Raw genomic sequence first — 22,283 nt, 5'->3', positions numbered from 1 at the left:
CATTCTTCCATAAAATACAGAAGGTCCTCCCTCCAGTATATAATGTGAATGTCAAAAGTCAATTAATTGCATTAGAAACTCCAGATTAAAAACTCAGAAATTCACAAATCTGTATCCATGTTAAAAATTCTATGTATTTATCATCTACCTATCTTCTGATACTCACTGTAAGTTGAGTAAAAAGAAAGATATAAAATGCAACATTTGTGTTAAAATTGTTTTCATCTGGATTTAACTAACTGGAATGAACTAAAATAATCTCATCAGTGAAAAAGGAAGGTTAAATTATCAAGTTTTCAATCTTTTCTTTATCAAAAATAGTTCAGTCATTGTTCAAAGTATTGATTTCTCCAATCTTACAGAAGATGCTTTGTGGACTTCTCTTCATACAGAATGAATTCAGAAGGAAAAAAATATGGACGTAAGCTTATTCCGTCTGAAATATATATACTCCGGGTTATTGCGAGTGGCTGATTTTCGTTTGCTTTTTTTAATACTTGTGACTTTTCTGCTTTTCAGTAATTCCGAGAATCAAAGATATCATTTAAAATGAGCCAAGTTGAGAAACTTACCGCTTTAAAAATTATCAGCCATACATATCCTCCATCACTATTTTCCTATCAGAAAGCTGCAAACATCTGCACTGATTACAATTAAAAACAGTGTAAAAGATTATCACTCCAATTATAGCCTCCTGTTCTAATCAAAATTCAGTCCTGTTCCCAGACAGCGACGGGCGTGACGCCCATATGCCTTTTTCTCTGCACTGGAACCTCCCTGAGTTCTGCTTGTTCTTTAATCAATGAATATGTATAGCTCTCTTGAATTTCTCTTTATCAGAAAGTAGCATCTTATGTAGATAAAATTTCAAAGCTCTTGAACTCTACTTTTTCTTTTCATTTCTATGAACCCACTTGGAGAAATGCAAAAAATAAAATAAAAAAGGCACCATACTTTGCTCAACAAAGAAGTTTCTGGCCTGCCAGGGCTTTTTAGGTTATTATTTTAGGAACCTTTCCTATGTTTGGTTTGCATATTTTTCATTGTAATATTATTTTCTCCAAAACGTAGAAAACCTTCTTGGTTTGAAGTATGCTTACATTAAATCAGTAGTTATTATATAGAAATAGACCTTTTAGTGGACAAAGTAATGCATCGTATTGTGGTGCTTTGATACACACACCACACCACTCACACACTGCCCTCCTGCTTCCCTCCTCACTCTCTTTCTCTGATGTACAAGTGAGTTCTGCTTACTTAGCGAAATAAAGGAGAGGTGCATCTGTACCAGGTATTAAAAATATCAAAAATGAACACAGTTTTTAAATTACCAGGTTTCATGAGGAAGTTATATTTAAACGTAAGCTAAAAAAAACCCAACCATTTGAAATAGTAAAATAGATAGATATAATCAGCAAACATTTCTTTAATATGTATAGAATATATAGATATAGAATATGTATATAATCAGTAGCTATTTTTTATGGTTAAGATCATATTGTCATTCAAGAAGGAGATAAAAGGAAAATAAAACTTTAAATGACATAGTTTTTCTTCTATAGTCCTTTAAAAGGAGAAAATTTAGATTTGGTGTCTTTATGCATATTTATACTATATACTATATTTGGTACATAGTTTGAGATTTAAAGAAATCTTAATTTTGAAGTACACATCTACTTTAAAATATGTGTGCCTTTGTTTAACTTACAGGATGAAAATTTACACTGACCGAGACTATAACTATGGCGAATGTAATCAATGTTAAGTCTATGATTTTTATTTCTGTCTAATGGAACCACTGGCATTGAATGTCCCAGCGTTTGTGTGCCCACGCGCACGTGCCAAAAGTGAGGAAAAATAACCAACAAAATTATTTTCTGTTGCAATATTACTTGGAATATTTGCGAGGACTGTGTGGGTTTGTTAAGTCATTTTAAGTAAGTATTTTGTTTTAATTCAAAGCCTGGACCAGCATTTGAGCACCACTCCAGTTTGTGTTTTTTATGGATCTCTAACCGCTATAAAATCTGTATTGTTCTTAAGTCATGAAGCCTTCAAAATTGCCGTTTCATGAAAAAGAATGAAAGAAAAGAAAAAAGGGGAAGAAAGAAGGAAAGGAAGAAAGAAAAGGGAAAGGCTCAGGCTCCCCCAATAGCATAAAAACACTGGTTGCTGACTGAAATCATTCAAAGATTTGTTCCACACAATTATAAGTCAACTTTTTGAGTCCCTTAAAAGACAAATTCTTAGAAACAGTAAAAATAATATTAAAATGTATGAGATTAAAAAAAAAAGAATTCTTAAGCTTTTGAAATGAATCTCAACTAGAAAGAAAATCCAGTACTTGAAGATGACTTATTAGACAAAGTATAAGCGGCACACCTGGACATGCGATGCATAAAATGACATTTTAAAGCTATTTAGCAGATTGGAAAAATAAATACTTTTGCTTTCGAACAATTCACAGTTCGATACTTCGAGTGCTGCGTATAGGGCAGCCTGTCTGAGGGCCGACATCGGAAGAGAATTCGAGAACAGTTTAGGCACTGTGCCTTTCCAAGAGAAGGAATTTAGTTATTACCTAGGAATTTAGTTATGCACTGCCTTGCCTCCTGACATTTTATTTGGGTGGTGGGGAGATGGTTTGTTTCAAAGAAACGTCTTAAAATACCCACACAAAGGTATGAAAGCAGGTGATGTTTTAATTCTTTCAGAAACTGGAAATCAAAACACGGATGTGTTTTGTTTAAAGTGCAATCTAATGAAAAGAAAATGAAAAAGAAAAACTTGAAAAGGGAGAGGAAAGGGCTGAAGGAGGGAAAGAAGGGCCAGAGAAGACTAGTTCCACTCAAACTAAAATGGTACCATAAATTTATTGAAGGTTATTGAAGCCGATGAGCTATTTTGTCCTAAAATATTCATATTCTTCAACCTCGTGTTTCTTTTCTTTTCTTTCTTTTTTGGGGTCGTTGGTGGTGGTGGTGGTGAGGATGGCTACTCCTTTCTATCAGTTGCCCCAAACAGGAATTGGTTCCTTGAGATCCCGGGGTCTCGGGGAGACTTCTCAGATGACCACTAGATGGCATGAAAGCACTGTATTGGACCTGCTCAGCCACCTTGCACAGTGCGACATTGAGGGGTTTATTCTTTTCAAGCTGCGAGCTCAGTGTTAGTCATGTAAGATGCCTTTTCTTTGAGAAAGATCTTTTTGTGTCGCATGACACTTTCCAGGACACAAAGGGAGTATTCTGTCCTCCTTCCACACGCACTCAGAAAATGTCAGATTAAATTTGGAATAGTAAAAATCATGTCAGTGTTTGCTGGGGTTTCCTGAGAACTTTACTCTCTTCCCTTTGGGGGATAGTGTGCTATTTGTTATGGGGTCTTCCTTAATAGATGGACAGAAAAGTCCCTTCACCGCTGGGCCTGCAACAACTGCAAAGTTTAAACATTCACATTCATATTTCTTTTTCTTAATTCTTTTTTTTCTATAAAAAAATCTCTTTGTTTTTTTCTTCACCTTACACTATTGGCGTCTCTCATTAAGGACTGTAATATGAAATGCTGGATTTAAAACTGCCGTGACAAAGGAGACATTCCCCCTTTAACATCCTCTACCAGCTAGGCAAAGCACGTCTTTGTTCTTGCTTCTCAAATACAATGTTTAAAGTTTTTGCCCGGTCACTGGGCATTTTCTAGTCTGCCCGTCCACACTTGCAGATGTACTTTTATATGTGGTACATTTCCTGTTTCCCAAGATACATATCAAACATTTCTATCCCTGTACCTCCACACCAGGAACAATTACCACACCCCTTCAGATGTTATCACTATCTGCCTTCACAAATGTCCATTGTAGACGATGTTTTGATCTTTGGATAAGTGCCTTAATTTAAAATAATGGCAAAAGGGTAAATTAGGCCTCCATGCTCAGCAGTGCATGAATGACAAATCTGTTGTAGTTGGGGCATATTTTTGATATTCCTTTAAAAGTCTCATAGCAGATTTACATATGATCAAAAATGGTATTACACATTGGTAAGCTGAAGTGCGTAATTTATTCCACGTACTACTGATATAGCTATATAATCTATACATCTAATTATACTTCTAATGGCTTTACAATGTTGATAGATGTAAAATTATATCAGTTTAAAATTTCAAGGATTTCTGGTTTGGGGGATGAGAGTTGGTTTTTATAATCTACCCTTGAAAAGCTTTTTATCCCTTACATATTATCTGAGAAGAAGATATATTGTTGGAAGTATTTTCATAGCTTTGATTTTTATAAATTTACCAAAACTAGAGATTATACCAAACATCCATTTAAAACATTTAGTAAAACAAGGATCCAATGATGGAATCATAGCTCTTTAAAATGCAAGGGTGAGAGGAATCATTGGGTACCATGGTGGTAAAACTTCCTTCACAGTCAACGTTATCTGTAGTGCCCTCTCTGTGTGGATCTAGTTTGAGAAAATTTCAGTTAATTTGTGGTGTGAACATACGGCATGGTTAATAAGTTATGTCTTCAATTTCTCTTGAAATTGATTCTATCATTTTTTACCTTGGATATAATCCCTAAAGTTCCTATGATTATTATAACACAGTGGGTTGTAACAGATCAATTAAAAATTAGAGACAAAAATCAGAAAACAGGACCCCTATGAATACACAACTGAGCTTCCCCTCTTAGGCTGTTTGTTGGTTTGAGAAACATAAAGCAAGAAAGATGGTATAACCCATTTTGCTCCTCACTATTTAACATCAACGATGGGGATGAGCATAAGGTCACTCTGTGCTTGGAAACAGCCTGGGCGAGCTTGTACCTTGCGGAACTGTTATTTGGTTCTATTTGGCTCTTGCAGAAAAATACCTGCTTCAGGAGGGACATCGCTCCATAATGAATCACAACGATTGTAATGGAAACCTTTTTGAAAACATTTCAGAAAAATTCTTAAAAACTCTGACTGAGGATGAAGTGGATTCTCTGATTAGCAAGCCTGGGCTCTTGGTTTGATCTCAGCCCTCTAAAGAAACCCCACTGCCCAAAAAATTTATGTGAATGAATGATTATAAATATTCCACACAATGGAAAACAGAGACACTTCCAAGTGTTTGTGGTAGATGAGAGGTAGTTTTAATGACACAGAGTATTCTGGTTTAATCTTTTGGCCTTCAGAGTTGGATATATTTTGTGATAGGATTTTATACAAAACAGCCAGAGACAAGTATATGAAAACATTTTGTAAGCTCTTTTGTATTTAATGGAAGTAAAGTTTAAATTCAACTCTATTTGGTGGAACATTGAAAAGACTTAACTAGACTATACATTTTTTCTCATTTCTCAATTCCTTTTCTGTAACATTAACAGATGATTGTATAAATACACACTTAAAATCTATTTACCAGGCTCTTCCTTGATTCATAAAAATCCATTTTTAAAATATATTTTATTTTGCTTTCTGAAACATGCTGTTTTTCTTGAAAATAGGTCTGGGTTTTTAAGCAAACAATTAGTTGAATATAGTCCATCTAATATTTGAAATTGGGAATGGAAAATTTTTTCACTTCCATGATTTTAAATAGTAAACAATAAATAGCAAAGTCATGACTGCACAGAACTAAGCTCCCAAATTCCTCACACTTCATTTTTTACTATAGCCCACAAGGGAAAATCTAGGAAACTATTAAAGACCCTAAAATGTGGCTAACAGGGACCTAATAATATTTTTAAAACTATTAATAAACATGATGTGCTTCTTCAAAAAAAAAGCTATGCATCACCCCTTTTAAGTTCAGGATGCTATAAATTCCAATCACATTTTTACAGTTAAGATCCTCAGTTGGAAGAAGTGAGGAATAAATCTTTAAAGGAGGCCACAGAAAGCATATGTGCTACAGGAAACACAGCTGACAGTTTGGGATGGCTGAAATACTTATCTTTGGTTTGTGAAACACAAAGGTGATCATTCTTTTTAAAAAAAGATTTCATCCTTGACTTAGGGAAGGAAATCTAACCTTTTGTTGGTAACGCCATTCAATTTTGTCCCTGAAATTTAAATCAATTTATACCCAAATTAAGAAAATTCATTTATCAATATATGAATTCCAGTTTCCAAATTTGTTCACAAAGTTTTTGTCTTCAGAGTACACTACCAAGGCATCTGGGACAAGATGAGTGTCTGCCACACTCAGCTGAGAACACACACACACACACACACACACACACACACACGCACGCACGCGCGCACACACACACACACACACACACACACACACACACACACACACGCACACGCACCTCTTCCTCAGAAGTCCCTTCAGCTTCCCACTGACGCGGGCCTACTTTTCTTCTCTTGCAGAGACCATTATCTAACAGTGTCTAACCAGGCCACAAACACAGGAAAAGGAAGGATCTGCCTTCCTACTACTTGGTATCCCAACACAGGAGGATTTTCGCCTTTCTGATTTTCATTTTAAGTGAATGGTTTATAAATGTGCTACATGATCCAGGGAAGAAGAAAGAGGAGAAGGACAGGAGGGAAGGACAGGGGAGGGGAGGAAAGGGAAGGAGGAGGAAGAGAGGTGATCAATTGGAACCCAGAACTCTAGCAGAAAACATGGTATGGAGGCCTGTCCTACCTTTAAAGGCCAACTGGAATTAATAACAATTCAACTCCATAAACTTTTCTATGCTTTCATTTCTTTCCCTTTTTCTCACATGGATTCTTTTCCCCCACATAACCTCATACAAATGTACTCATACAGGGCTATGCTCCAACCTGTTGTGGAAAGCTAATGCGTGTTAGTCTTTAGGAATGACCATTTGAAGCCACACTGGTAATGACATCAAACCCCACCCTCTTTCGCTAGGCTATGGTCTGCATTATATTTGATGAAAATGTCCCATACAGGAAGCTCACATGAAATGAAGTACGCCCTGCTGTGGAACAAAAGAGAAGCCCTTGCCTCAGTTTTATGTACATTGTGTGCACGTGTGCATACATGCATGCCTAGTGTGTATGTGTGTGTGTGGACATGTGTGTGTGTATGCATTCATGCATTCACGCATATGAGTGTAAAGTGTTGCAAATTCAGAAAGCATGATGGGAGAGTGGGATGAAACATAAAGAATGTGTGAAATACAATATGAGCAATTAATTGAGTTGAATAGTTGAAATAGCATAATTTAGATGTTATCAGATGTGCTTCCAATTCTCTCCTCAGTCTTCCAGGTTTCAGCATCGATTGATCACATGAGATATATGCCTCATGCATATAACTTGTGAATATATTCTTATGAGGCAAAATGAAAGAAAAAGAAATCTAACAGCATCATCAAGAATACAATGTCTTAGGTAAAAATAGAAGTCAAGACATCACAAACCTCAACACCCAATTTAATCCTTTAACCACTAGGCCACACTCTTATTGAGAATGGTTAATAGAAACAACATTGCCCTTTTTGTACTGCTGTAGATGCCCTATTGATCTGTATCACATAGCACTTAACACTGGGTGATTTGGCTAGGAAAAGCAATGTTCACTGTTCCATGGAGAATCAGACAACAACGCTCAGCTTTGCTATAGAACCAGGAAAACAGAAGAGGAGATAGGGAAACAAACAACCTCAAAGAATAAACCTCATCTGCATGTTTTTCACTCTACAAGAAAGCAACGGAGTTGAATGCAACTGTATTAAAAGTCAAACTATTTCAGCCTAAGGCAGATGTGGATCTCGGGAATGGAAACCTAATAAACCAACAGCTGAAGGCCACATTATCCCCTCCTCCCTCACTCATTTAGAAAATGACATGTTTTTCTTCACAATGTTTTCCCCCTCCTCCCTCTTTAGTGGCAGTAATGCTGAATGCTCTTGACATAATTCTTCGTTCACCCCCGACAGTCATGTTTTTGAATACTATCCCAGCAATAAAACACCTGACCTCCAGTCTTTCAAAGGGCCATTGGCTTGGGTTACCCCAATTAGCTGGACTCATTTGGAAGTATCCAGAGGAGTTGGGCACTTCACTCCTCACTAAAAGCAGCATTATGTGTGAATACATTGTTTTATTCAGGTCAATCTTATTTTTTAGAGGATTTCTTTATTTCCCTATGATTGGAGTGCAAGGAAAAAAACTTACAACGACCTAGAAATAACAAATATTACCACTTAGAAGTCTTATGAGGCTACATTTCTAGTTCATTGAGAGTCAGAGTTGCTTTTCAGTGTTGCTAGATTAGCAAGGAAACGATATAGAATGGTATACACAGAGAACTTACTTTATTTACATATTAGGTAGCTATATGTCTGGGTAACACAGCAAACATGCACATACACATGTGCCTAGGTATGCATCAGTAACATTTCAGTTTCTAGGTCAAAATAGAAATTCTTTTAGAGAAGGAAACATGAACCTCTACATATAAAAGCACTCTTTTCACACGTGTTTACTGACAGGTACTGTGTCCCAGGAATCATTTTTGGTACTGTAAACAAAGGCCAACTGAGGCTCCTAAGACAACTTGGATAATAGATTGTGGATGGCTTCAACATAAATGTAAGAGAAATTAAGTGTGTTTAACAGATTAAATATTTACACCTTAAATGATTCTGAATTAAACTCATCGTTGCATATCTGACATGGCTATCTCCACTCCCCTTTTCTTTACGTTTATATGTTTTAAGTCCCTTCATTTCTCAAGAAGGGGATACTTTTCTTCACAAATCTTTTAGAATTTGTGCTTTGCAATTTTATCATGGTTCATAGTTTTATTCTCTCCTAAAAATGCCAAACCACAAGATTTCTTGATAGATAATGCTGGAAATAAAATATGGATTGCATCCAATTGGATGTGGGCAAATAACACAGGAGTTGAAATGAGTGTCCCTTCAGAAGAATACAAGGTCCCCTTTGACATTTAAGCAGTGACTGCATGTAGGGAAAGAGAAATTGAATTTAGCTGATGCAAATGAAATTAAAACTAAATTGGTTTGTCACATCAAACTGATGTTAACTATGTAAATGTTTTCTGTTTATGAAACTACATTTTAAAGTGTATAAGACTACAGAAATATGAATTTTTTTTACATCATTGAAAATAGAACTTTAAAAGACGGATTGTGAAACCATTTAAAACCATTCCCACTTACCACGTCATGCTATGAATCATGAACTGTTTGCACACGGAGCAACTGTGATAAGCACACATATACATGCATGCACATGTCAATAGGCACGCATGCTCTGCTGGTCAGGCCGGATCCCATTACATCATTGCTTCAAATGCATTCATTCTCTTCAATATTGTTGGCTGTTTCAGGTTAACTACCAAAATCATTTGCCTGAGAAGCGAGATTTAATTGTCTTACAACTACCTCTGTGCGGTACAATAGGGATTACAAGTACCCATTGATTATACTATTGGGCAGAATAAGGGACTCTTATTCTAGCATTTCTCATTCATTTTGTCATTGCATTCTCTTTGAAAGAGACCAAATGGGACCCAGCAGGTGAAAGTAAAGAAACCTGAAAGGCCCCCTTTGAGGAATGACAATGCCACAGCCACCCCGCCCCCCCACTTTTGGAGATTATAAAACCTTATTAAATCATGCCCTGTTAGATATTGATTGAGAGGGGGCTAAACCAAACCCAACAATAGCAGCATGGATCAGAGAACACTGCTCTCATCAATGGGCACTAAACACAGCTAAGCTTTCCAATCCTTTTTTTGGGGGGGTGCATTTTTTTTACTATTTACTTTTGTTTAAACCATTATCCCAGAAAGTCATACAATTATAGTTGCTTTGTTAGTCAAGAATAGATCTTAGCTGTCTAGCACTTCATCTTTTTGAATGTAGCAGTGTATTGCACAAACAATATTGTACTTGGTTAAGATTCAGTATTATGATGATTATTTGGGGGGTGCAATTCTAGGTAATTATCATAATTATTCTTGACTCTGGGACCCCTTTGATGACAAGACTGCTTTAAAGTAAACCACTTGGACATAACAACCCAAGATATTTGAAAAGCGATTGCTGCCAGAAGCAGAGTTGAAAACTCACCCATATTTTAAGGCTATCGTGATTATCAGGCTGTTTGCGTTCCTAGGCTGTCTTCTCTGCCATCTGTGAGCACCACAGCAAACAACCCCTTGATGACAATCACTTCAGTAGAACCAGAATATGTCTGCTTTAGAGGAGACTTCTGTAATAAGACTCAGTGCTAATTAACTGTCAGCCTTTAAAAAAATAATAAGCCAGCAGACTGCATTTTAGAAAAACACTCTACCAAAAAATTTTCAAACAAGAATTAAACTTCTATGCCAGGCTATAACTTCTGCTCCTTGTCGACAGGCCTTACCCAGACTAAAACTGTTTACTTTAAATAGGCTGCATCTGATAAAGGCTTTCATTTTTCTTGACTGCAGGTAAGAACATTGGCTCTGGGTAGCTATTTGATTCAATAATTTTATAATCCTTCCTAAGGAAAAAAGGAAGATGAGAGACAGAGGGAAAGGAAAGAAAAGAAAGGAAAGGAGAAAAAATATTCAGGTGACAAAAAACACCCTTTTGTTTAAGAAATTGTCGTTACAAGACTACAAAAAGAAAAGAAAGAAAGAAAGAAAGAAAGAAAGAAAGAAAGGAGGAAGGATAAAGGAAAGAAAGAAGGCAGTGTCACAGCTGAAAGATCACCTTAGATGAAAAGCCAGATGCCAATTATTAGTTTAATATCAAAGATGAACAATATTCAGTTCGGGAAACTGTTGGAGTAGTATCATGGCACTTACAGAAAAGGTGCTTCACATCTTCAGCGACTCTGACCTATGTGAGAAAACTATAGAAACGAAGCTTGTGTGAGATGAAAATAGAATTCTCAGTACCACATTTAACTCCGTGAACTCAGTTTTACTTAGGAAAAAGAATGTTAGTAACCACTTTATGTTTGATGAAAATATTTTCTAGAAAAATTATAAAACATAAACACTAAAGCTTGGTTGTATTTTATTTAAGATCTATCTTAGAATTTCAATTCAAAATATACACAGGAAACAAAAGCTTTTACGTTCAGTGCCATAACTATAGAAAGCGAAAAGAGCACAAAACTAGTTTGTTTTGGGCAAATTTTTTTCTCATGTTATTTTTCCTCCATTAAATTTCAATAGCATCTTTGTATTAGGTCTTATTTTTAATGATATAAGACTTACTGATATTGTCTTACTGTTTGTCAATATTTTCCACTCCTGGGTTCCCTGAAGTTGTAAGTTTAACTTTTGAAATTAGGCATTATGTACTTTTCACAGCTTTAAACACTTGGCATGAATATTACGATTTATAAATTTCCCTTTCCTGTTTGGATCCCACATCTTCCTAATGCTGTGAGTGAACATTCAGCGTTTTACAGTGAGAGCGGCCGCTTTACAGTCAGTACATCCAACTATTATATTAAAGCACGTTGACGTGCAAAACAGTTTCCAAGCCATGTGTTAGATGCTAATTATTTTCTGAAATATGACTCTCTGCATACAGTTCTGCAAATGCTGCCAGCCAGCTCAAGATCTCTCAAGCGTTCATAGGTTAGTTCATACTGACTACATACAGGAAGGTTACAAATGTGTTCCTAATCTTATTTCCACTCTACTTAATGCCTTCAAGTGTGTTTTTTAATGTTTTTTCTTGTTATACCCACCCTGATTCATTTAGTTTCTTTGTTGACTTGTGTTTTCACCAAAAACAGAACAACGACTACTTTTTAAAATTGAACTATTTTTTTGAAATACATCATCAGATTATACTTTTAGACTTCCCTGTCTCTGGCCACTAGGTATAATGGAAAACAACTAAAAATTTCACTTGAAATAAATTCTTTGATGAAATCCTCTTAAAATGGATCTACTATTTTTCCACTTCAAGGAATGTTACAGTTTTAATTCTTCTACTTTTAGTGGAAAAATTAAGATAAAATAATTCAATTTGGGGAGTAGATTTCTCAATAACAAGCTTATTGGCACTTTCCACTACCCTTCTCTGTATGTGAGAGTTTCGATGTTTATTCGGGGTGTGCTCTGTGGCCACACTGCTGTGTGCACAGAAAGACCCCATCTAAATACATTTTTATCTATTAAATTTATGTTTCCATGATTTCAGAAATTATTTTGCTTTCAGCATTAAATAATAGTAAAAATTCCAGTCCCTGTTACCAACCTTAATATTGAAATTTAATTCTGCCTTGCTATTGTACTATGTAGCTTTTTGTGATCAAATTACATGCAATACAAAAAAGGCCTGCTAGTCACTTCTGTCTTAAACTCCGTGTGCTTGCATCACATCTAATGTACTACAAATTATTCCAGTCTAAGTTACATCTATATTGAACAGAAACTTGCTTCTTATTTTACTCAGCTGCTGTAAACTGAAGCGAACACTGAAGTCAGACTTTCTCCTTCCATGGTCATATGAAGCTTGTTTCTATGACTCATTGAGCAAAGTGCTCAAAAAAGTCTGTTTTCTCTACTTTACTAATCTCTTTCAGAAGGCCAATTTGTAGGGTTATACTGATGTATATTTATAAAGCATTTTCTCCTCTCCTAGTAAAACATCACCTTAAAGACTGCTGTGCAGCCAATGTCAAATTAAAAATTGAAGTTGTTTCAAACTGAATAATAAAATCATAAATCTCTAATTGCTATTAGCATCTGATCCACAAACAGATTCTGTTGGATTAAATGTGATTTTTTCCCAGTGATATTTGTCAAGTTCATGTTATTAGAGTGTGGGGAAAGCTAATTCTCACGTACTATGAAGCATTACTGTTATAAAAACACATTTCGTTAAATTAGATAAACACTGGGGTTTTTAGTTGATGGGAACATTTTACTCATCTCTTTCAAACATTTCTAAGTCATAAGTGTTTGTTTATTTGTGGTAGTGGCAGTGGAAAAAATCTTGATGGTGGCTCTCAGTTGTCATTTCTGAAGTTGATGAATGGCCAACATTAAGCCCTCTTCATGTGAAGATTATCTTTCCAGACTTGCCTTTTCTCTGGATTCTACTCTTTGAAATATTTAAGAAAATTCAATTTCTAAGAGAGAATACCTAATAGTCTATTTCCCTTAGGTCTAAAGATTGTTTTATTTCCTCTTTGGAGGCTTCAGATGAAAATATTTGGATGAGCAGCTAGTCTCTCAAAGATTCATTGGGACGGAAATAAGCCATGAGCAGAACTCTTAGTTTCATCCGAACTGCTGAGGACTGTGTGAATAGAATCAGAAGGTTCTCTTTTGACATGGTAAGACCTACTTCATGATTAAAGTATATTTATAAAGAATACATATTGATTTTTCCCATTTAGCACAGGTAATCTATTAGGGCAATTCTGAGATGTAGCCCTTTGCCTAAGGAAACATTTGAGTAGTTAAATAGCCCTTAACCCTGTGCACTAAAGTCCTAGGTCCCACTGAGGAATCTAACAGTAAAGCTAGTCACCAGTCCATTCTCTCTCTCTCTCTCTCTCTCTCTCTCTCTCTCTCTCTCTCTCTCTCTCTCTCTCTCTCTTTTATAAATTATTGAGTTTCTAAAGAGTCACCATTCTGAGAATCCATGTGTGTTTTGTTTAGTTTCGTGCCTTCTCCTTATTTTATTGTTAAAAAACTCATAGAAATCTGTTTTCAAAGCCAGTTTACTAGCTACTCAATATTACTATCTTATAATCGTGTGCAGTTTTGAAATCAAGGGCAGGAATATCCGTGTTCACCAAACTTTATATGTCTCCTCAAATCTGTTTTTCTCTGTTGGACAAAGGTTTTGTGACTACAAAAATGCTTCAAAGAACGGTGATAGCTTCAGGAGGCCATTATCAAAAGAGACCATCCAAAGCTGTTAAATGAGCATGTGATTTATAGCATGGTGACCATTGGACGTACTTGATTTTGATGATTGGTGAGTTATTACTCACTTACACACACACACACACACACACACACACACACTCTGCCCTGTTGTCAAGTGAGGAGCATCCTTCCTAAAACCACAGTCCATCTTGTGTAGCTCTGCATGGACGAAAGCTTGGATTTTCATAGTAAATTGCCCCACTCCCTTTGACTTTGGGTCTGGTGAAAAACAAATTTTCTTTGTTATATGATCAAAGTTTCTTATCAAGATTACCATGCTCAACAATAGCTCCTGTTCTTCAGACAACAATGAAGCAACACGGGTAAATTATATTGTTAATTCAGCTTACCTCAAAGTTATTAAAATTGGGTCTGTAGCATAGAGGTTTACACTATACAAACAGGAAATATAATGTATAAATATATTCAAATTCAAAATCTTTTTTAAAAAAATGAACTATATGACCTGAAGGCATAGCTCAATGGGATCGTGCTTACCTAGCATGGGCAAAGTCCTGATTCTGATCTCCTCAATAAGTAAATAAGCAACAGGCAATAATAAGTGTTCATATTACTGGTATCTTTTGGTCAGCAAATTATATGTTGAAATATATGAATAAGATCAGTCACTAGTTAGTTTTAATGAAAGTTTATGTAAGTATTTTTCTCTGAAATTGGGTAACAATAATAATAAAGTAGAATTACAAAGTTGGCAAAATTTGAACTTGGTTTCCTCATTCTTTCTAATAAACTTGCCTCATGAATAAAAAAAGACTAAAAATTTATAAAATATAGTTTTCTTCCCAAAAGTCTGTTACTGTTTGCTGGGTGTAATCTATCACAGTGAAATGGATTCCTGATAAATTCGTTCTGTATGTTTCCTAACTAGACCTGGCAAATGGAAGCTTGCAGAGTTGGGATTCTTGGAACAAAACATGGTCAGTGGGTCTGACCTTTGTGATCTTACTGCAGGAGAAAAATGAAAGTGGACTCGATTTGTTTCTCTGTCTTAGCAGTTATGGTGTTTTACAGCATTAGCCAGAGTGTGACTTCTTGACATTCCTAAACATCAGAAGATGCCCAAAATGGAACAATAAACACCATGGCCATGAGGCTGTGCTGAGCACATGTCAGAAACTCACGGCGTTCGGGTTGATGGATGGAGGCATTGTCTTTTGTGTGGCAGCTGATTTTTCGCTTATGTATCACATTGTGTTACTGAAGGTTTTTAAGATCAACTGTGGGTTCCCACTCACTTGCTGCTCTGAAGCTTTTCTTTGTGATTGTGCTTTGGTCAGCCATTATATATGTATATATCAGGGTTTAGATCTTAGAGATTAGTTCTTTCCAACTTTGCTTCTTAAACAATTTCCTTAATGAGTTCTTCCTCAAACTTTTATTAAAGAAATTATTCCCAGCCTCTGCGGTCACTTTAAGCCCTTTTAGCTTAGATAAGAATGCACTGGAGCTGTGTCTGATTCCTTTGCTTGCTTTTAGGGCCCCTTTCTTTCTACCATGATGCCTCAGCCAGCCTTAATGTGAGGGGAAGTGCCCAGTCTTATTGAAACTTGATATGAGATGCTTGGTCGAGATCTCTATGAGTCTGCAATTTTGAGAAGGGAAATCGAGGAGTAAACTAGGGTGGGTGGGGAACTTCCAAGAGAGCAGGGATGGGAAACTGCAACTGAGATGTAACATATGAGAAAAAAACAGATAAGTACGGTACTTAAGAAGCTCCAATAGAGCCTGGATAGATGGCTCAGTGGTTAAAAGCACTCGTGCTATTCCAGAAGATCCAGGTTCAATTCCCATCACCCATGAAGTGCTTCCCAACTGTCTGTAGCTTCAGTTCCAGGGTACTGAATGCTGATGCATCTACACATGCATATACAAAAATACATTTAAAAAAGAATCCATTATTGAATTAATCCAATGGTTCATGGTGGGAAACAACCCATAAAACTTGCATTTCTAATCACTACAATTGATGGGCTTCAGTGGCAAAATATATTCTTGAAAGAACTCTGAACCACTAAGAAGATTTTAAGCAGCAAACAGAGAGTTCTACAGCTTTCTAATATGCAGAAGCAATGGACACACTTGGTGACAAGGACAAAATTGGAGAATAGAACATGATGATTTGGGGCAGGATTTATTTAGGATGCCTGTCTTTCTGAGACAAATGTACAGGGTGGTCACCTAGCCCTACCCACCCAGATTTCCTTAGTCCCATAAATTCCTTGTGCATCAAATTGGTCCAGCTGTAAAGCTCTCCAGACTTCCTCATTTTGACTTTTCTTTAGATTTCCTTCATATTTATTTGTTTCTTTTTACAATGTTTAGCGACTGTTGATCACTGCTGTTTTTTTTTTTAAATGACTTCAGGGCTAGAAAGATGACATTGTGACAAAACACATTGTGACAACCCGAGTTTTCATCCACATGATGAAAAGAAAGAATTGACCTCTGCAAATTGTCCTTTGACCTCTGCCTGCACCTCATCCTTGGTGTGTGAATACATGTGTGCACGTGTGTGTGTGTGTGTGTGTGTGGGGACACACATATATACACACACAAATGTAGACACACACCTGCTATATGATTAAATCAAATATGGCTTATGGTATATTACACAAAAGTGTTAGGGAAGGGCTCTCAAAGGACCATATTAGACTGTTCTTATGATAACATAACTGCAATTTTTTATTTGTGGTGCTAAAGGATTTGTAAAATCATTTCCATTTATTTTTGCACATGTGCTGGTGTGTGTGTGTGTGTGTGTGTGTGTGTGTGTGTATGTGTGTGTGATATTTTGTAACATGTCCTCTCATTCTACCATTGAGGTTCCAGAGAATAAATTTAAGCCATCAGACTTGGTAGCAAAGCTCCTTTATCAGCTGGGATATCACAATGGTTCCCCACAAGAGACAATTTTAGCTTAAAAATCTAATATCTGATATCAGTTTGTAACTTTTTATAAAATATGGATCTTTACATTTTTTATCCTTTTTAATTGCCATTTATTTCAAATAAAATTTTGTTTGGACAACGTAGGTGTTGAAGAAACGCTATTGGAAACATTTTTTGACATTAAAACTTCCAAAGAAGTACAAACTTAATGGTCTAAGAAATGTCAGTCAGTTGGATGCATGTTTCTGGTAGTCACCACCAGTGTGTTTTAGAACTTAATGTTAAATTTCTGAATTGTTCCTCTTTCAGGAAAGTGTCACTGGATTGTGCCTGTTCTTCTTGACCTAAATTGTAGGTCCTGTCTGTACCTTGATGTTTGAAGAGCTGCTGATATTTGAAACCACACCTACCTCTCCAGGACGTTATCCTCACTCCCATTAGCTCTTATCTTTTACCTCTGCATGACCACGTGACTTTGGGGATCTGTGCAACCGTTCCTCTCTTTGTCCTTAATGTAGTCCTGCCAGGATGATTCTCTTTTGCTCTTATTTAAGATATTTGGGACTAAACTTGTCTTTGAATAGGTGTCAAACCCAGTGCAGATGGAATGTATACACTTGCTCGCTAAGTGTCAAGTCACAGAAACATCCAGTAGACATCTCTTTCTGATGTCAGAGACCAGGATCACCTGCTGCTGGAGTATTTGCTTTGGCCTCCTTCACTGACACAGTCCAATTTTTGCTTGATAGCCACATTTCTAGGAAAGGCAGCTTCCAGAGTTGTATCTCGGTCAGGATGCACTTTCCTCTTCTGTTTCAGTAATGGTCTAGTGCTAGGTTGAGGCATTACACATGTGCTATTAGTATAGGTATAGTTGCCATGATCCCCTGTACATAGAGGCTAAACTGTCTGCTGCTTGTACTAAATTTAAGACATGAATAAACTTCAGCTTAGAAAACTCTGCCTAATGACAGGGACAAAGAAACCAAAAGGCCAGTGACAAAAAGTCAACTTTCTCTCTTAAAAAGAATATTCCCACACCATAATGCTGCAGGCAGATTTCAGAATTATTCTCAGTTACCTTGTCATGATTTCAGAGTTTGTTGCAGCCATTCGGAGAAAAACAAGTCCTGGGCTCTTGTTTTCTTCCTCTTCCATGTCTGACACTGTAAAATGGTGTTGGAAGAACAGATGCTATAGTTTTGAAGAAATGAGGCAAACAACATTCTTTATAGGCCAATCATTATATCACCAATAATAACATAGGTATCTGAACACTTGAAAGGAAGTTACAGCGCCCAGTTCTATTTTGCATAATCATTTTCCATCTGAAGAATGTAGAATGAAGTTTCTTCTTTAGACTAGCTTATAGCTGGGCTATATAGGGAAAATGAAAAAGGAATGTTTGTGAAAAGCCTGGTTCTTGATCATATATGAATAGTGTTGTCATTACTTTGTGCTCTTTCGAAATGATCAATAGAAAACCGAGCGTTCCCCTACTTCTAATTGACAGGAAGAACAATGATGGACATTATTATTTTTGTTTGGAAACGAAACCCTTTTCTATAATTTGGGGTTTTTTATGCCATCAAATCCTCTCAATCACAACATATATTTTCTTAAGTGAACATTTTGCTCAATCTAACCTAGACTTTAGCGTGTCAGGAATTTATTCTTATGATTGAATATTTATATAAGGGCATCAAGAAAATTCTATATAATAAAAAACCTTATATAAATGACCATAATTAGGTTATTGATGGGTCAAAGAGTAATTTCTATCGACTAAACCCTAGTTACATTTGACTCTCTATGCCTATAGACTGGCATCTGATTAGCCATCTAGCACACTATCCTGGACAAATTTAGAGCATGTTATGTTATTAAGCTCCACATGGGTATTATCTGAGGTATCAAGTGAATGCCAACTTTGGATCTACAGTCTACTGTCCTGCTTCTGACTTTCAGAATTACATTTTCTCACATGATAAAGAAAAAAAGAGCAGAAGCCAGTACCCACCTGCTTTTTTCTCAGCTAATTCACTTCATGAATTACATTTTAAACAGTTAACCTAGTTAATGCGTAATGGTCTACGTTTTACTTAAAATTTTTAAAATGTGTGTCTCTCTCTCTCTCTCTCTCTCTCTCTCTCTGTGTGTGTGTGTGTGTGTGTGTGTGTGTGTGTGTGTGTACTTGTGTGTGTCCTACTGATGCACACACTTGCATCCCACAGCATGCTTGTGGAGGTGAACTTCCTCTTTCTACCATGTGGGTCTCATGCAAAAGATTCAGCTTATAAGACTTCATAGAAGTTGTCTTTATCCTCATCTCTCCTCCATATGTATGTTCTATATTTTATTCACAAAGGTGTCAGTTCCCATTGTCCCACCTCTGGTACTGACAACAGCAGCTGGTATAAAATAGCACAGCATCTCACTACCTTGACTTCCATGATGCACTCAAATTTATTGTAGAATCGCAAGCTTCTCAAGGGAAAGATATAAAGAAGGAAGGGAGGAGAGAGAGAGAGAGAGAGAGAGAGAGAGAGAGAGAGAGAGGAAGAAGAAGAAGGAGGAGGAGGAAGAAGAAGGAGAAGAAGAAGAAGGAGAAGAAGAAGAAGAAGAAGAAGAAGAAGAAGAAGAAGAAGAAGAAGAAGAAGAAGAAGAAGAAGAAGAAGAAGAAGAATGTGAAGGTCCTCAGAACACTATGATTTAAGGAGAAGATAGTTTCCATAGGACACTCACACAATATTCTGTTTCTGTAATGCATATTAGAAACAAGGAATCTAGGCTTGTTTATCTTTTGTGAAGGGCAAATAGGGCTCAGGCTTCTTCCATTTACATTTAATTTCTGTATTTCTCTGTCCAAAAAGATTTATTTCATGGAAAGTCTACTTACTAATAAATAGAAGTTAGGATGATGTTCTTCTGTTTCAAAGCTGCTTTGGGATATAGATTTCATCATTGAGCATTAGAATTCATTTTAGAAAAAGTCTGCAAAATATAGATATCAAATCAAGCTATTTAATATATTTTCCTAAGGATTAATTGTGTATAGAAAAACTCCTTTACTTTATATTTTCTTCAGTCATTAACACAGCGGCCATGCTGTGATTTTTCTCCTTGATGACTTTCTTTAAATAGATGTACCAAAAGAAATGTTGTGTGAGTCACTCCCAAGCTATCTTGCTTGTTCTGTGATTAAATAATGCCACTCTTAAAGAGAGGAAAATACCTACTTTGGAAATTTGCTCTTAAGAAAATGGAGCCTTCATTTGAACAAAATGCAATCAATACAAAAATTGGCAGTGTGAAATTTTATTATATGTATGATTGTCTTAATTTTCATTTAATTTTTTTAGTGAAAAACTGGATCTCCCCCTATTGATTTACTTTGAGATCCTGAATAAAACATAGCCTGTTTTATTTTCCTAATCTTTAAATAAAAACAGCACTTACATAGACTATTTTGAGGAACAAAATGTTAATGATGTTAAATTATTTTAATTAAAATAAGGCAGCTTTCTGAAATAAAGATATTAAAATATCAATTGCTTCATGCTTCAAATTGTGCATTAGTCTAGCCTTTCAATTATTTGTTCTGTATTTGAAAAAAATAAATGGTTCATGATGACTTATTAGCTATGAAGTTCAAATAATTGTTATTTGGCTTTGCAGTGTAATAGAAATGCTGGGGTCTTATTAAATGTGCAGGAAGTAACTGAGGTTTATAATTTCAAAGTTTTATTACATTTTATTAAAAGTTCATTAAATTACAATTTACAAATATTTAAGTGAAAAACCAACTCAAGAAAAATACAAAAGATAATACTCCTTACTAGGGAAAATCTAATCCAGTGGGAACTGTCTATTTCCCATCTTCCTGTCCTAAATTACAGACTTTCAAGTTCATCCTCATCTATCCTTGCTCTACCTCGACTATACCTTGTTACTGAGTAGCTATTCCACAGTGTCTTTATGTTATCCTTTCCAAAGGGGGCTGTGATAATCCACATCATTTAGAAACATCACTCTGTGTTCATCCTACCATCCTTGACTGGGTCATCAAAACAGTACAAACCACTTTGTAGGTCAGTTTCTCAGGTTTTATTTTTATTAAAAGTATGTACATTTATGCATGCCAGTGTGTGGATTTCTACATTCGAATATAGTTGACCTTAAGGAACCAGATGCTTGGATCCTCCTGGACCTGCCTGATTGTAGGTACTGGGATCTAAACGCTAGTCTTCTGTGGTCTGAATTGTTGATCGAGATCTTTGACTTTTATTCAAACTTAGAGGAAAAGGGAGGTGACCTTAAAATAAAGAAAAATGTGAAAATGAAGGAATGAAGGACAGCAGAGAATTATAGCAAAATCTCTCTTTCTCTCTCTCTCTTTCTCTCTCTCTCTCTCTCTCTCTCTCTCTCTCTCTCTCTCATCCCACACTTACCTCTACCTCTATCATTTCTTTCTCTCTTTTCCCTTTTTCTTGTTCTTGCAGGTTACCCAAAGTAAGCTGAAATTTACAGAACTTACAGTGCTCCTTCTCAGCTGCTAGAGTGCCAGTGTCTAGAGGCATAGCTCCATGAGAAGCTGGAAGAGCATTTTTTTAAGTGGTCCCAATCACCTGAATTGTGGGGAGTAGGGTAGCACAACAAGGAAAGTAATCAATGAAATGAAATCCTTTAAATATCACAGATGTCACAACACTTAAACAGATTCCATAGCTTCTAAACTCATCTTTTCCAGTCTCACTGTGACACCATGATCAAAATTCACACAAAGGGGACAGTGTAGACCATAGAACAATGAGAATTAAATGAGATAATTCACATTCTCTGAGAACATAAGGACTAGAAAGGAGACTGGCTCCAGCAACCAAAGTCAGTTGTTGCCATAGTTAGAGACGATTTAAGCAGTATTCCAGTATGTGAGAAGCTAAGGCAGGAGGATGTCAAGTCAAGTCTGAGGCTAACTTATCTCCAGAACAAAAGCAATGATTTCACTTCTAAAGACCACAATAATTCAGGCTGCACAGATGGCGGAGGACAACATGTGAGTTTCCAAGTACTATATCTGATAGTCTGCTGACAAGGATCCTACCCTGAATTTCAGAAGCTTGCTAATAGCCAGAATGATTTGATTTTTTTCATGGAGTGGGTATTAGCATTTAACCAATGATACTCAGAAGGTTCATATATATGTCTTGGATCATCACCCTAGAAAATTAACTATGTAATTATATCCAATACCGAAGCAAGATGACTCCCTGGTATATGAAACAGGGCCACTCTAGACACACACCAGCTTCTTAGGTTGAGTCAGAGAGTCACAGCTCACTGCTAGATGATCTGCTCACATCTGAAAAGGACTGCTTTTAGAATATTTTTCCTCAAATCACACTTTTTTGACTAAAGAATTTGTCTAATGTTCTCTTGCAGAGGAATTTTAATCCAGAAATGTGGTTGTTCTGGCA

Source organism: Rattus norvegicus, chromosome 2 (genome assembly GCF_021556685.1).
Source record: "Rattus norvegicus strain SHRSP/BbbUtx chromosome 2, alternate assembly SHRSP_T2T, whole genome shotgun sequence".
NCBI lineage: Eukaryota > Metazoa > Chordata > Mammalia > Rodentia > Muridae > Rattus > Rattus norvegicus.
Note: the sequence above shows the minus strand (reverse complement) of the source record.